Source organism: Oryctolagus cuniculus, chromosome 9, assembly GCF_964237555.1.
Source record: "Oryctolagus cuniculus chromosome 9, mOryCun1.1, whole genome shotgun sequence".
Lineage (NCBI taxonomy): Eukaryota > Metazoa > Chordata > Mammalia > Lagomorpha > Leporidae > Oryctolagus > Oryctolagus cuniculus.
The window spans coordinates 128,200,825-128,213,331 of record NC_091440.1 but is presented as its reverse complement, the minus strand read 5'-3'; the positions used below and the strand labels follow the sequence as shown (position 1 = coordinate 128,213,331).

Sequence of the window (12,507 nt, the reverse complement as noted above, 5' to 3'; positions counted from 1 at the left end):
AGAGTTTTGGAATCTGCTTTTCTCAGCTTTCCCAGTTCACCCTGCACCATCTCCTTGCTCAGCCCCATGAATCAAGTTTTCTCCAGGAACACTCTTAGCATGGGGTAGCTGAGTAGGTCTCACGAACACCAGTCTTAGACATTCACGTCTGTCTGGGAGGTGGCAGCAAGAGTGCAGTGGTGGCTCAGCTCTGTGTCTCGGAGTCCTGGAGGGGCACAGGTGAGAGCTGAAGAAGCCTGCCTCAATTTGCCTTTTTAAAAGCCGAAGTTTATTTTTAACTTTTTTCCAAAGGCAGAGAGAGAGGAAGGGGGCAGAGAGAGAGATAATCCATTTGCTGGTTCACTCTCCAAATGGCTGCAGTGCAATGGCCAGAGCCAGGAGCCAGGAGCTTCATCTGGTCTCCCGTATTGGTGCAGGGTCCAAACAACTGGGCCATTCTCGGCTGCTTTCCCAGATTCATTAGCAGGGAGCTGGATTGGAAGTAGAGCAGTCGGGACTTGAACTGCTGCCAATGTGGGATTGTGGCGCTCCAAGTAGTGGCTTAACCCACTGTGCCACAGCGCTGGCACCAAACTTTCTCGTAGGAAACTTTTGCCATTACACTTCCTGTTTGAGCCTTGTCCAATTCATTGTTCAAGATTCAAAAGAACGCCCATGCTTTCCTACTTGTGACTTCAACCCCAAGATTATGTGTGGGTCCTCTTTTGTGGCCCTATCCCTTACACACACAGCACTAAAACAAGTGACCGCTGTGAGCAGTCTTGGAAAATCATGACTGCTGGGCATAGACGAAGCAGGCGATGAGGGCAACCATGAAGAGACTCCCAGAAGGACCAGCATGCTCTGACCTGATGCTTCTCAAACCTCAGAGAACGCTTGAGCAACGTGTTCAACAGCCCCAGAGCTTCTGGGACCACGGGCTCTCCAGAATCCTCCCCAGATCAGACAAGGCCGATGCTGTGCGCCTGGAGACTGTACTTTGGGAACCAGTGGTCTACATCCTGGAGACTGGCAAAAATTTAAACTGGAAGAGCTGGAGAAACAGGTCATGGCCACCTAGGAGGCTCCTTCTGGCAGACTGAGTCATCCCTAGCAAGTCACTCCCCTGTGCCCTGCAACACCCAGTTATCTGCAGAGGTAGAAACAACGCAGCTCCTCCACACCCAGCCTCTCCTTCCCACATTCTCGCCTCATGACTCATCACACACAGGCAAACATAAAGAGAACACTGCTCCAGTTCCCTATTCAGAGTCAAATGAATAAAAGCTGGAAGGTTTGTTACAGAAAAATAACACCTGCTTAAGGAATCCAGGGACTGACTGCAGGGAGAAGGCAACAGAAAGCCTTCAGGTAAGGAAGGAATTTGCCACTATGGTAGCTTTTTTTATTTTTTCCTTTTGACAGGCAGAGTTAGACAGTGAAAGAGAGACAGAGAGAGGGTTATAGACAGTGAGAGAGAGAGAGACAGAGAGAAAGGTCTTCCCTCCGTTGGTTCACCCCCCAAATGGCTGCCATGGCCAGTGCGCTGCACCGATCCGAAGCCAGGAGCCAGGTGCTTCCTCCTGGTCTCCCATGCGGGTGCAGGGCACAAGCACTTGGGCCATCCTCCACTGCCTTCCCAGGCCTCAGAAGAGAGATGGACTGGAAGAGGAGCAACTGGGACAGAATCCGATGCCCCAACCGGGACTAGAACCCGGTGTGCCGGCGCTGCAAGGCGGAGGATTAGCCTAGTGAGCTGCGGCGCCGGCTACCACTATGGTAGTTTTAACTGACACCACTGGCTGGTCTAGAACTGACACCTTTCAGTTGAGTTCCCTGCATCGCCACTGTTGTCTAGAGCCGCAGCTCCAGTCACAGGGCAATGGAGTAAGTCTTTATCCCATGGTTTGAACAAAGCAGCCGACCACAAATCAACCTGTGGGCAAGCACCCAGGAAGTAGCTGGCAAATACAGGAAGTAGCCTGCAGATACAAATACCTACAGTGATTCAGGCACAAGACCTGAGAATTCTCTTACGACAGGTGTCAGGGGCCAGTGTTGTGGCGTAGCAGGTTAAGCCACTGCCTGAGGTGCCAGCATCCTATATGGTTGCCCGGTCAAGTCCCAGCTGCTTCACTTTAAACCCAGCTCCTTGCGAATGTGCCTGGGAAAGCAGCAGAAGATGGCCCAAGTGCTTGGGTCCCTGCACCCACACGGGAGACCTGGAGGGAGCTCCTGGCTCTTGGCCCCAGATCAGCCCAGCTCCAGCCATTGCAGCCATTTGGGGAGTAAACCAATGGATGGAAAATCTTTCTTCCCTTGTTCCCCCATCCCATAACTTGGCCTTTCAAATAAAGAAAAATCTTAAAAAAAAAAAAGTCCACAGATTTTCTGATTTACAAATTCCCCATCCAGCTTCTGGTGTGAGAAATTGCTCAGGACTTCAAAACAGATCTGCTGCAGAGTGCAGGTGCTGGTGCTTCGCAGATGTGTGTGGCCTCTCTGGTCGGCCTTGTTGAAGAAAGCAACCTGTGTGCCATCCGTGCCAACTGTGTAACAATGGGAGAAGAGAACGTGTGTGAGACTCCACCGTGATATATACGCTGTGCAGTACTGAGCTGTTTTAAAAAATGAAATCTTGTCTGTTACAACAAGAGGGACACAACTGGAAACCATTCTACTCGGTGCAATAAGGCAGTTCCAGAAAGACAGATATGTTTTCCCTGATCCAAGGTAACGAACAGAGTACCTAAAATGCAATGTATTGGTGTGAAATGCACATGTTGAGATCAGATGATTGTTTAGAGACCTTGTCTCTTCAGTTGAGGAACAGTGTTTTGGGTTTTGTCGTTGTTGTTGAAGATTTATTTATTTGAAAGTCAAGTTACACACAGAGAGACGACGGAGAGGCAGAGAGAGAGAGAGGTCTTCCAGCCGCTGGTTCACTCCCCAAATGGCCGCAAAAGCCAGAGCTGTGCCAATCCAAAGCCAGGAACCAGGAGCTAGGAGCCTCTTCCAGGTCTCCCATGTGGGTGCAGGGGCCCAAGGACTTGGACCATCTTCTACTGCTTTCCCAGGCCATAGCAGAGAGCTGGATAGGAAGTGGAGCAGCCGGGACTTGAACTGGTGCCCATATGGGATGCTGGCTCTGTAGCCGGAGGCCTCACCCGCTAAGACACAGCATCGGCCCCCAGTGTTTTTTCCTTCGTACTGCTTAACTCTTTTACTTAGTGTGGGGTTAACTTTGATCATTAAGTAAACTGAAAATAGGTTTTTGTAAAAATTAAGACTGGGAATGGGAGAGGGAGGAGGAGGACGGGTTGGAGCATGAGCATGAGGGAGGGAAGGGTGGGAAACATCACTATGTTCCTAAATCTGTTTATGTGAAACACATGAAACTTGTATAATTTAAATTAAAAAAAAATTCCATGGGACACAACTCATTCTCAAAAGAAATTATTTTTCTCTTGTTCCTGTTATCGGCAGCTCTGAACATTAGATATTTTTCCCCATGGGGTCAAAAGGTTCCTAACTACATGACTGCACGTGAAAAATAGGGGGCAGAAATCAGGTACTGGAAATTTTTTCATTTAACCTATGTGTGGATTTTTAATATACATGCAAGGACACAAAGCAATCACACAAGTCAAAATGTTTCAGTAAACAAATTTCAGTGTTCAGTTTTCTAACAGTTATAAATAAATCTGTAAAATTTGTCTGCACAAGGCCAGCATTTGGATTTTTTTAAGTAAATTTTCTTGTTTTTTTTTTATATTTTTATTTATTTATTTGAGAGGGAGAGACAGAGAGAAAGGTCCTTCATCCACTGGTTCAATCCCCCAAATGGCCACAATGACCACAGCTGGCCCAGACTGAAACCAGGAACCAGGAGCCAGGAGCTAGGAGATTCTTCCAGGTCTCCCACGTGGGTGTAGGGACCCAAGTACTTGTGCCATCTTCCACTGCTTTCCCAGGTGCATTAGCAGGGAGCTGGATCAGTAGTGGAATAGCTGGAAATCAAACCAGTGCCCAATGGGATGCCAACACTCCAAGTGGCTTTACCTGCCACACCACAAGACTGCTGGTCTCTGAATACAGCCATATCCTTGCATCAACTGTTGTCTCAGGTGAATTGGACATCCAGTGGAGATGTCCATCCTGACATCAGGATGAGCATCAGCCTCAAGAATCTCAAATCCTCTGAATCAATGGCTGGAGGCAAGCTGTTCAGTGAACAAGACTTAGATGTCATCCTTAGGGCTGTAGGCTTCCAGAACTCTGAATTCTTATGCCCTGTTCACGCAAGGATGGATGGATTTCTAAAATGTTTCAACCAATCCACCTTCCTTGGACATCACTAATGCCATCAACTAAAAACACACTTAGAATATTCACTGCACTAATTCGTAAAGCTGCTGGGGTCACTCAGAAGTACTGGTAAGCCAAGCTCTGTAGCGGCGATCCTAGATTATGAGCTTTGAGATCTCAGTGTCAGAGAAAATCCTCTGGTACTGCACTGCCCTACAAAATACCTGCCTGATATCACACCTTTTAGGCCAATTTGTTTGTAGGGTAATTTTCTTGTAATGGAGAAAATGATATTGAAAAACTGGATTTTGCCAAGTTGAAGATGGACAGTATGTTCCTAGATTCACTATAAGGCAGGACACATGCTGACAGCTCAGCATGTCACTGGTAACTGGAGGAGTTTGAACGACTCACCCAGGTGTTGAAGTCCTGACACCCAGTGAGATGGGATTAGCAGTTGAGATCTGGGGAATAATTAGCTCACGAGGGTTGGCCCTCAGGACTGGGATTAGTGTCCTCGGCACAGGGACCTCAAAGAGCTCTTTGGCCCTCATTCCACCATGGTACCATACAATGAGAAGTCAGCGACCTGTGAGACTGTTCTCACCAGATCCTAACCATGTGCATATCTTGATTTCAGGCTTACAGCCTCCAGTACAGTTAGAAATAGATTTCTACTGTTTCCAAGTTGCTTGGTCCATGACATTTTATTAAAGCAGCCCAAACCCACCAAGACTACAGCCTAGCAATGGCACGGAAAACAGACTCTTGCAATCTTTCTCCTTCCTTGGAACCAGCACTGTGGTTCAGTTTAGTCCGCTGGGGCCATATCCGGAATGAACCAGTGGATGGAAGAGCTCTGTCTCTCCCTCTTTGTAACTCTGCCTTTCAAATTAATTAATTATTTTTAAGAATGGCTATCACAAAGTCTAAAGGGAAAGTCCACTTCCCAGGGAAGAGAGAATTCTCTTGTGTGCCTGCATGTGTTACGTGACAGGGGTCCTCAGACCCTAGAGATAGGAGAGCAAACAGACTATCTTGAAGCTCACCTTTGCCTCTGATCAAAATTCTGTTTCACAGCCTCTTGCCTGCATGTTTATGCTCGTGGAACAGGATGTGGCATTAAACACTGAGGGCCCAGATGTGCCCCGCTTCCAACCAGCCTAACCACAAAAATACCATCCAAAAACTTTTTTTTTGTGAGGACCTTGCAAAAAGCAAAGACCAAAAAAGGGTATCACAAGTCCTCTCCCAAGCAGCAACAGCCAGAAGTGCAAAAACCCAGTCAGCTTTGGGCCCAAGCACCTGTGGAAACCAACCCCCAGGAGCACTGTGGACACCCCTTGACTGGAAGCCCCCTATGGCGGGGTCCTTCCACCAGTCCCACCTGCTGCTGGGGGCTTTTTTACTGCCTGATTGTCTCTGGTCTCATCTGTCTTCTTCTTGCAGACACCAACCTGGATCCAATCCACGAGATTCCCACAGTGCAGGTAGATTTCCTAAAGGAACTGTCTAGGAGTGTTTGAAATAGACACAGATCCTTCTCGGGCCAGATCGGGTCTTGCGTTTTCCATGTACCCCAAGTATTACCAGAACCTTCACTGAATCCAGAAAATGTTGATACATCTTCTGTGTCATTTACACATTCATCAAGAGCTTGTTTGAGAAACTCAAGTTCAGACTTAATTTTTCATTCATTAAGGACTTTTTAAAAGAGCTTTGCCCTTGGGGCTGGCATTGTGGTATAGTGGGTTAAGCCTCCACCTACAGCACCAGCATCCCATATGTGTGCTAGTTGGAGTCCCAGCTGCTCCACTGCTGATCCAGCTCCCTGCTGATGCACCTGAGAAAGCAGTAGAAGATGGCCCTGTATTTGGGCCCCTGTACCCATGTGGGAGACCTGGAAGAAGCTCTTGTCTTCAGCCTGGCCCAGCCCAGGCCCTTGTAGCCTTTTGGGAAGTGAACCAACAGATGCATGATCTTTCTGTCTCTCTCTCTCTGTAACTCTCCCTTTCAAATAAATAAATGGCATCTTAAAAAATAATAGGGGGCTGGTGCTGGGGCACAGTAGGTAAAGCTGCCGCCTGCAGTGCCGGCATTCCACATGGGCCCTGGTTCAAGTCCCAGCTGCTCCAGTTCAGATCTGGCTCTCTGCTATGGCCTAGGAAACAACAGAAGATGGCCCAAGTCTTTGTGCCCCTGCACCCACACGTGAGACCCAGAAGAAGCTCCTGGCTTCCTGGCTTTGGATCGGTGCAGCTCTGGCTGTTGCAGCCATCTGGGGAGTGAATCAGCAGATGGAAGACCTCTGTCTCTGTGCCTGTGTTTATGTGTCTCTTTAACTCTGCCTTTCAAATAAATAAATAAATGTTTAAAAAAATAGCTTGCACTTAGAGTATGGTAAAAAAAAAATTAACCTAATACATAAATGGTTGTAGGTTTACACAATACATATGAGGGACCTCCAAGAAGTTTGTGGGGAAATGAATTAAAGGTTTGTTTGGGGGCTGGTGCGGTGGCACAGTAGGTTAATACTCCGCCTGCAGTGCCGGCATCCCATGTGGGCACTGGTTCTAGTCCCGGCTGCTCCTCTTCCAATCCAGCTCTCCACTACGGTCTGGGAAAGCAGTAGAAGATGGCTCAAGTCCTTGGGCCCCTGCACCCATGTGGGAGACTCTAAGAAGCTCCTGGTTCTTGGCACAGGATGGGCACAGCGCTGGCTGTAACAACCATTTGGGGAGTGAACCAATGGAAGACCTTTCTCTCTGTCTCTCCTCTCACTGTTTATAACTCTCTCTCTCAATCGTTATTTTTATTTATTTGAAATGCAGGTTCATTCTGCGAATGTCCACAGCAGCTGTGGCTGGGCCAGGCTGAAGCTTGAAGATTGAACTCAACCCAGGTCTCCCACGTGGGTGGCAGGAACTCAGTTACTGGAGCTATCATTAATGCCTCCCAAGGAGCTAGAATTGGGAGTGGAACCAGGACTTGAACCCAGGCACTCTGATATAGGATGTGATACACCAGGGTCTTAACCACTAAGCCAAGTATTTGCCACCAAGTTTTATTTTGATGAAAAAAAATTTCAAAACCATGCATATGAAGGGTCTTCAGAAAATTCATGGAAAATATGTATTGTGAAAAGAATTGTGCATATATTTAAAAAATTATTTACACCAAAGATAAACTTGTTTTAATTCTACTCTCCAAGAACTTAGAAAGCGGTTATTTATGTGAGAGAGAGAGAGATCGATTTACCATCTTAGGTTCCCTCCCCAGACACCTGCAACACATACAGCTGGGCCAGGAGCTCCATATGGATTGTCCGCCTGAGCAGCAGGGACTCCAGTACTTGAGTCCTCACCTGCTACCTCCCAGGTGTACATCTGCAAGAAGCAGGATGTGGATCGACTAACCAGGACTGAAACATGCATTTCAACATGGATGTAGGCATTCTAAGTGGTTACTCCACTGCAGGGCCCCACACCTGCATGTCCATGAACTTTTCCCATGAGGCACCCTTGTATGTGTTTATATAACCTACAATAAAACTACTAACCTTTTATGTTCCATTGTTCTGCATACAGAACACCTATAAAGACTCAAATTGAGTTATAAATATACTTGTGGTGACTTGGAATTCAATATTCTCTCACTGAAATAGTCACATAGTTGAAAACTTGGGACTTAAGGGGTTAAAGCAGGAGTGTCCAGACCCTCCTCCACATATCAAGGTCAGACTGCTCAGTCCTCTCCACTTACATTTAACCAACCCCTGACCAGGTAGCCTGCGGCTTTGTGCAGCTCCCTAGTCAGTGCGCCTGGCAGGTAATCAGTGCATCAGCGTCTAGTACCTGTCCCTCCATCGCTTTAGACCTCAGGGAGCCCGTCATCCGCAGCAGTCAGGGCTGGATGCACTGCGTGCAACTGCGGTCCTCGAGGCGGGAGGCGTGGCTTGGGGGACGCCTGGCAAGCGCTGTGAAAAGGCAGGCAGATGGTGCTTCCCATTTATATGAGCGCTCTGCTCACAGCACAGCTGCTCTGAGACCACAGCAGAGGGCCAAGTGCAACGTACTGGGCTACCAAGCTCATCCCAGCCGACCTTAATAAAACCGTTAAGGACAACACTGCTTAAATGTGGGGCAAGGGTGAGATGTGGCTCCCCAAAGCCAAGTTCTGGGGCCCTGCAGATTTAAGGGACCCCAGAGGAACTGTATTCCTGAGACCTCCTAGGGAGGTCCTGCCAGGGCTCCAAGGACTCCTGGCTGAACTGCTCTGAGGGACAGGAGACCCCTGGGGGTTCTGTTCAAGCGACCACAACTCGTCCTGGAGAAGCGAAGATCTGGTAAACTGGGAGCCATCTGTTTGGCTGAGCTTGGGCTTCCAAGTAGTTCTTGGCCTGTGCTCCAAATACATGCTGAAAGCCAAACTGGTTTGAAGGGAGTCTCGGCACTTCTAGTGATTTCTTCCTTAACACCTCCCTCATGAGGAGGGAGAGAGCTGAATTTCAGAAGTACCCTTGAAGGCGGGTCTAGGGACGGCATGTAAGCTTTCAAATGACACAGATCCACAACCAAACAAAACAAGCTTTAGCTCAAAATAACTGTGGAACTTGCGCGTTGCACAGACAACCACCAATCCCCCTCTTCATCTTTCGTTGTATTGAATACGAGATAACTTCAGAAAGAACATGGAATTAAAAGATAATCATGTTGGTGCAAAAATAATGCTTTCAAATCCATGCCTTGCTTTCCTCGTTGTCTGTGAATGTTTTGAAGATCCCTCAGAAAGCTCAAATGAGGCTTTGGATTAAGGACGTCACTCAACTTCTTCTCGCGCACTCTGAACGTTTTCTAAGGGTCAGAAGCAATAGAGAGGTAAAGGCGGACCTGCTGCCTCAAAGCAGCTCCCGTTTCCCGCAGTGGGGGTGGTACAACCACTGCCTGCAGCTCTGTCACCAGATAGGGTTTGAAAGGCTGTGCCAACAGCGTGCAGGTTGTGTAATGGGATCTGCGAGGTCAGGTCCCATGAACACCCCCTGGAAGGGTGAGGGCACACACCACAGGTGGGGTGATCCTTGAGCTGGGATTGGGAGAGCCGTGGGGAGGCCCCATTCTGTCCGATGCTGCGGCAGCCACCGTGTTTTCTAGTTGGAGGAGCCACACCAGACGGCTGGCGACACGAGGAGCTAGCGTCAGTATCAGGTCAAGTGTGGCTGACACAAAGAAAATACACGCTGGATGCCAGGCGACGAGAAGAAAGGAGTTAGATCCGCCAAGGACACAAAGATGGAGCGCGTGACACGGAGTTTGTGCAGGTGGCACAGGTCAGCCTGTGACACGTGCGTGTCGGCAGGGGCTCGAAGGCTGGCAGAGTGCCAAGTCTGACGGTGGAGAAGAGACGGGTTCAGGTGTGAGCTGGTGCCCAGGGCCTTGGGCGGTAACTGCCAGCTTCCAACTCGGGATGGAGAAAGCCAGCCCGGCTCCCCTCTCTAGTGGGTCAGGGGCTCCCTGGCTGCCTAGCCACGGCCTCTGAAACCATGCCCCTTCCCACGGCGGCGTTGGCCCACCCATCTTCTGATGGCGAGTCCCCACCGAGCAGAGGTGAAGGGGCCAGCTCTGACAACTCCCCGTGCTGGGTCTCCCTCTTCGACTCCTACCTGCGTCACAACGGAACTTGGCACCCATCATCTCAGCTCCTCCGCGCCTGGGGAACCACAAAGAGCTCAGCATGGGAAGCTGTGCGTTGCGTTTGCAGGAGCCCCGGGCGGTGCCGTCTCTTCTCCTCACCGTGGAGCCGGCGCCTGGCTGACTTCCAGCTGTCAAAGCTCTCCCTGGCAGCTGGAATTTAAACACTCTGCGCTCTGCTCCCCCCACCCCACCCCCAGCACCACAGAAGCAATGGCTGAAGGCAGCTGGTGTATTAATATCCCAGATCCCTCACCCATCCCATGACACAACTCTGAAGCATGCGTTTGCCCCAACCCTCAGAGGCCCCGGCGGGATTAAGCTACGGTTACTCACGGCGCAGCCGGCTGGACGTCAGCTCCCTGTCCGGTCAGGCTCACTTCGCCATTTCCCTCCCAGGGTTTCCTGAGCTCAGCTCCCAGGGAAATGACTTGCTCTCAAATCCCTTCTCTAGGGCCTGCACCTGTGGCAACCCGAGACCACGCAGTGGTAGATTTAGAAACAGCTTTAAAGGACCTCACCTGCTACAGCAGACCCAGTGGTCATCCCTGCCACCCCAGTCACTGATGTATGTAGGTGGGAAACGGTAAGACAGACAAAAGGAGGAAAAACCGGTCAGCCCATTTACAATTTTCAAGAATAACACGCATCTACCTGGTTCATTACCATTTTTTTAAGGTAAGCTGTATCACTCCACGCTACTTAAAATGTTTGACCTTCAAAACCGGAGGTCATGGCAAGCATTGGGGCAGTGGTTACGATGCTGCCTGAGATGCCCACATCCATGTCACAGTGCCTGGGTCCAAGCTCCACTGCTGATTTTACCTTCCTGCTAATGAATACCCGGAAGTCAGCAGATGATGGCTCAAGTAGGTGGCTTCCTGCCATCCCCAGGGGAGATGCAGGTAGAGTTCCTGGCTCCCGGCTTGAGGAGGCTCCTCCCCCGCTGATCCCAGCTGAGTATCTGGAGAGTGAATCAGCAGATGGATGCTCTCTTTCTGTCTGCCTTTCAAATAAATTTTTTTAAAGCTAGAGGTAAAAGGTGACAATGCAACAATGAACGACAGAATCAGTAGTAAAATAGCAAGGTGGCAGAGTGGGACCTCTTTGCAGGAAGTGGAAGAACATGCACAGGCATTCTGTAGATGGAGAAGGTGGTAGATGTGGTAGATGGAGAAGGGCTGTACCGTTAGTGAAGCAGAAAAGCACATGGTGTGTTAGCAGCGGTTCGTGGATGTTTTAGGCTCAGGAAAAATTTATTTTTATGCATTTTCATAATTTGTACTGAAAAAAAATTGAGAGGGCTGTCGTTGGATCTAACAGAATACTGGTTTAGGGCACCAGTATCCCACGTCAGAGTTGGAGGTGGAGTCTTGGCTTTGGCCCCTGGCCGCAGCCGACTGCTAAGGCACACCCTGAGAGGCTGCGGTGATGTGGCGATGGCTCAGGTGGTTGGTCCCTGCCACCCATAGGACACTAAGTTCCCGGCTCCTGGCTTGGTGCAGCCCAGTCCCAACTCCGGCAGGCGTCTGGGGAATGAACGAGCAGATGGGCGTTCTCTCTCTGCCTCTCAAATAAAAGCACATTGTTGAGGATTCCAGTGAACAATGCTTTGCAGTTTACATTTATTTGTGTTTACTGTATTATAAATGAAAACTAAGAACTTTGAAGTATCTAGTAGTGCATATCATAAATAGCAGCCGCAAACAATAATCAACACATTTTTATAAAAAGCCGGACTATGCTTTCCCAGTGTCCTCCCCCAGTTTTCACTGAGTAGACGGCCGTTGGGTAACACTTCCGTGGCTCTCTTTGGTGTCCAGCCCGCTGAGGACAGTGGGGTTCTCAGGCCTTCAGTGTCGCATGGGGTCTCTGGAAGGCTCCAGCTTCCGTTCACGAGAACAGAAAACGAAGCAATCAAATCCCAGCTCAGTATTATTGTGTGCTGGTTTTGATCCGTGAAGCCCCTGAACAGGCCTTGGGGATGCCCAGGGCCCCTGAGTCCAGGGGACGAGTGGCAGCATGAGGCAGAGAGCACACAGCCCTGGCGCACGTGGACGTCAGGGGAGGCACAGACTGAGGACCACAGTGTGGCCTTGGCCTTCTGCATCTTCCTAAGCATCCATTTGCTGACAGAACCTTCCATGTCCTTATGTGGCAGTGATACCCTCTCGGTAAGTGACAAGCCACCCGCACCTGTTGCTCAAGCTCTTCCTGTTGCTATTTGTGGTCGTGTCCACACGTACCCTGGTCGCCAGGCTGGGTACTTTCCAGCTGGACGTTAGCACCAAGGCTGGGGGACGTCCCAGTGGCCAGGAGGGAGGTGTGCAGAGACCTGAGCAACACCCAGGCCTCAGGGCAGGACAGATTTCCACGTGGCCAGGGCTTTCCGGCACTGTCATCTCTCAGCGGATCACTCATTTCTTTGCTGGGATCCCTGGAGCAAAGTCAAGGTTCTTCCTCACTCCCAGGCAGGAGTTTGGGCCCCACACATCGCAATGTGCAGTGGGATTCTCTTTGCTGGGCACCCCAT

The 12,507-nt window shown here is 49.7% G+C and overlaps 2 long non-coding RNA genes across 2 annotated transcripts; one reads left to right on the top strand and one right to left on the bottom strand.

The window, feature by feature from the left end:
* The first annotated feature begins 1,202 nt into the window (after window positions 1–1,202).
* On the top strand, window positions 1,203–6,667 carry LOC103348953 (uncharacterized). The gene is made up of 3 exons (XR_517203.4): window positions 1,203–1,350; window positions 2,395–2,712; window positions 5,737–6,667. It is a non-coding gene; the product is annotated as an uncharacterized lncRNA (long non-coding RNA).
* Window positions 6,668–8,855: 2,188 nt separating this feature from the next.
* On the bottom strand, window positions 8,856–10,186 carry LOC138843903 (uncharacterized). Its single transcript, XR_011379069.1, has 2 exons — window positions 9,947–10,186; window positions 8,856–9,140 (listed from the first exon to the last, which is right to left on the bottom strand). It is a non-coding gene; the product is annotated as an uncharacterized lncRNA (long non-coding RNA).
* Between the last annotated feature and the right edge of the window lie 2,321 nt (window positions 10,187–12,507).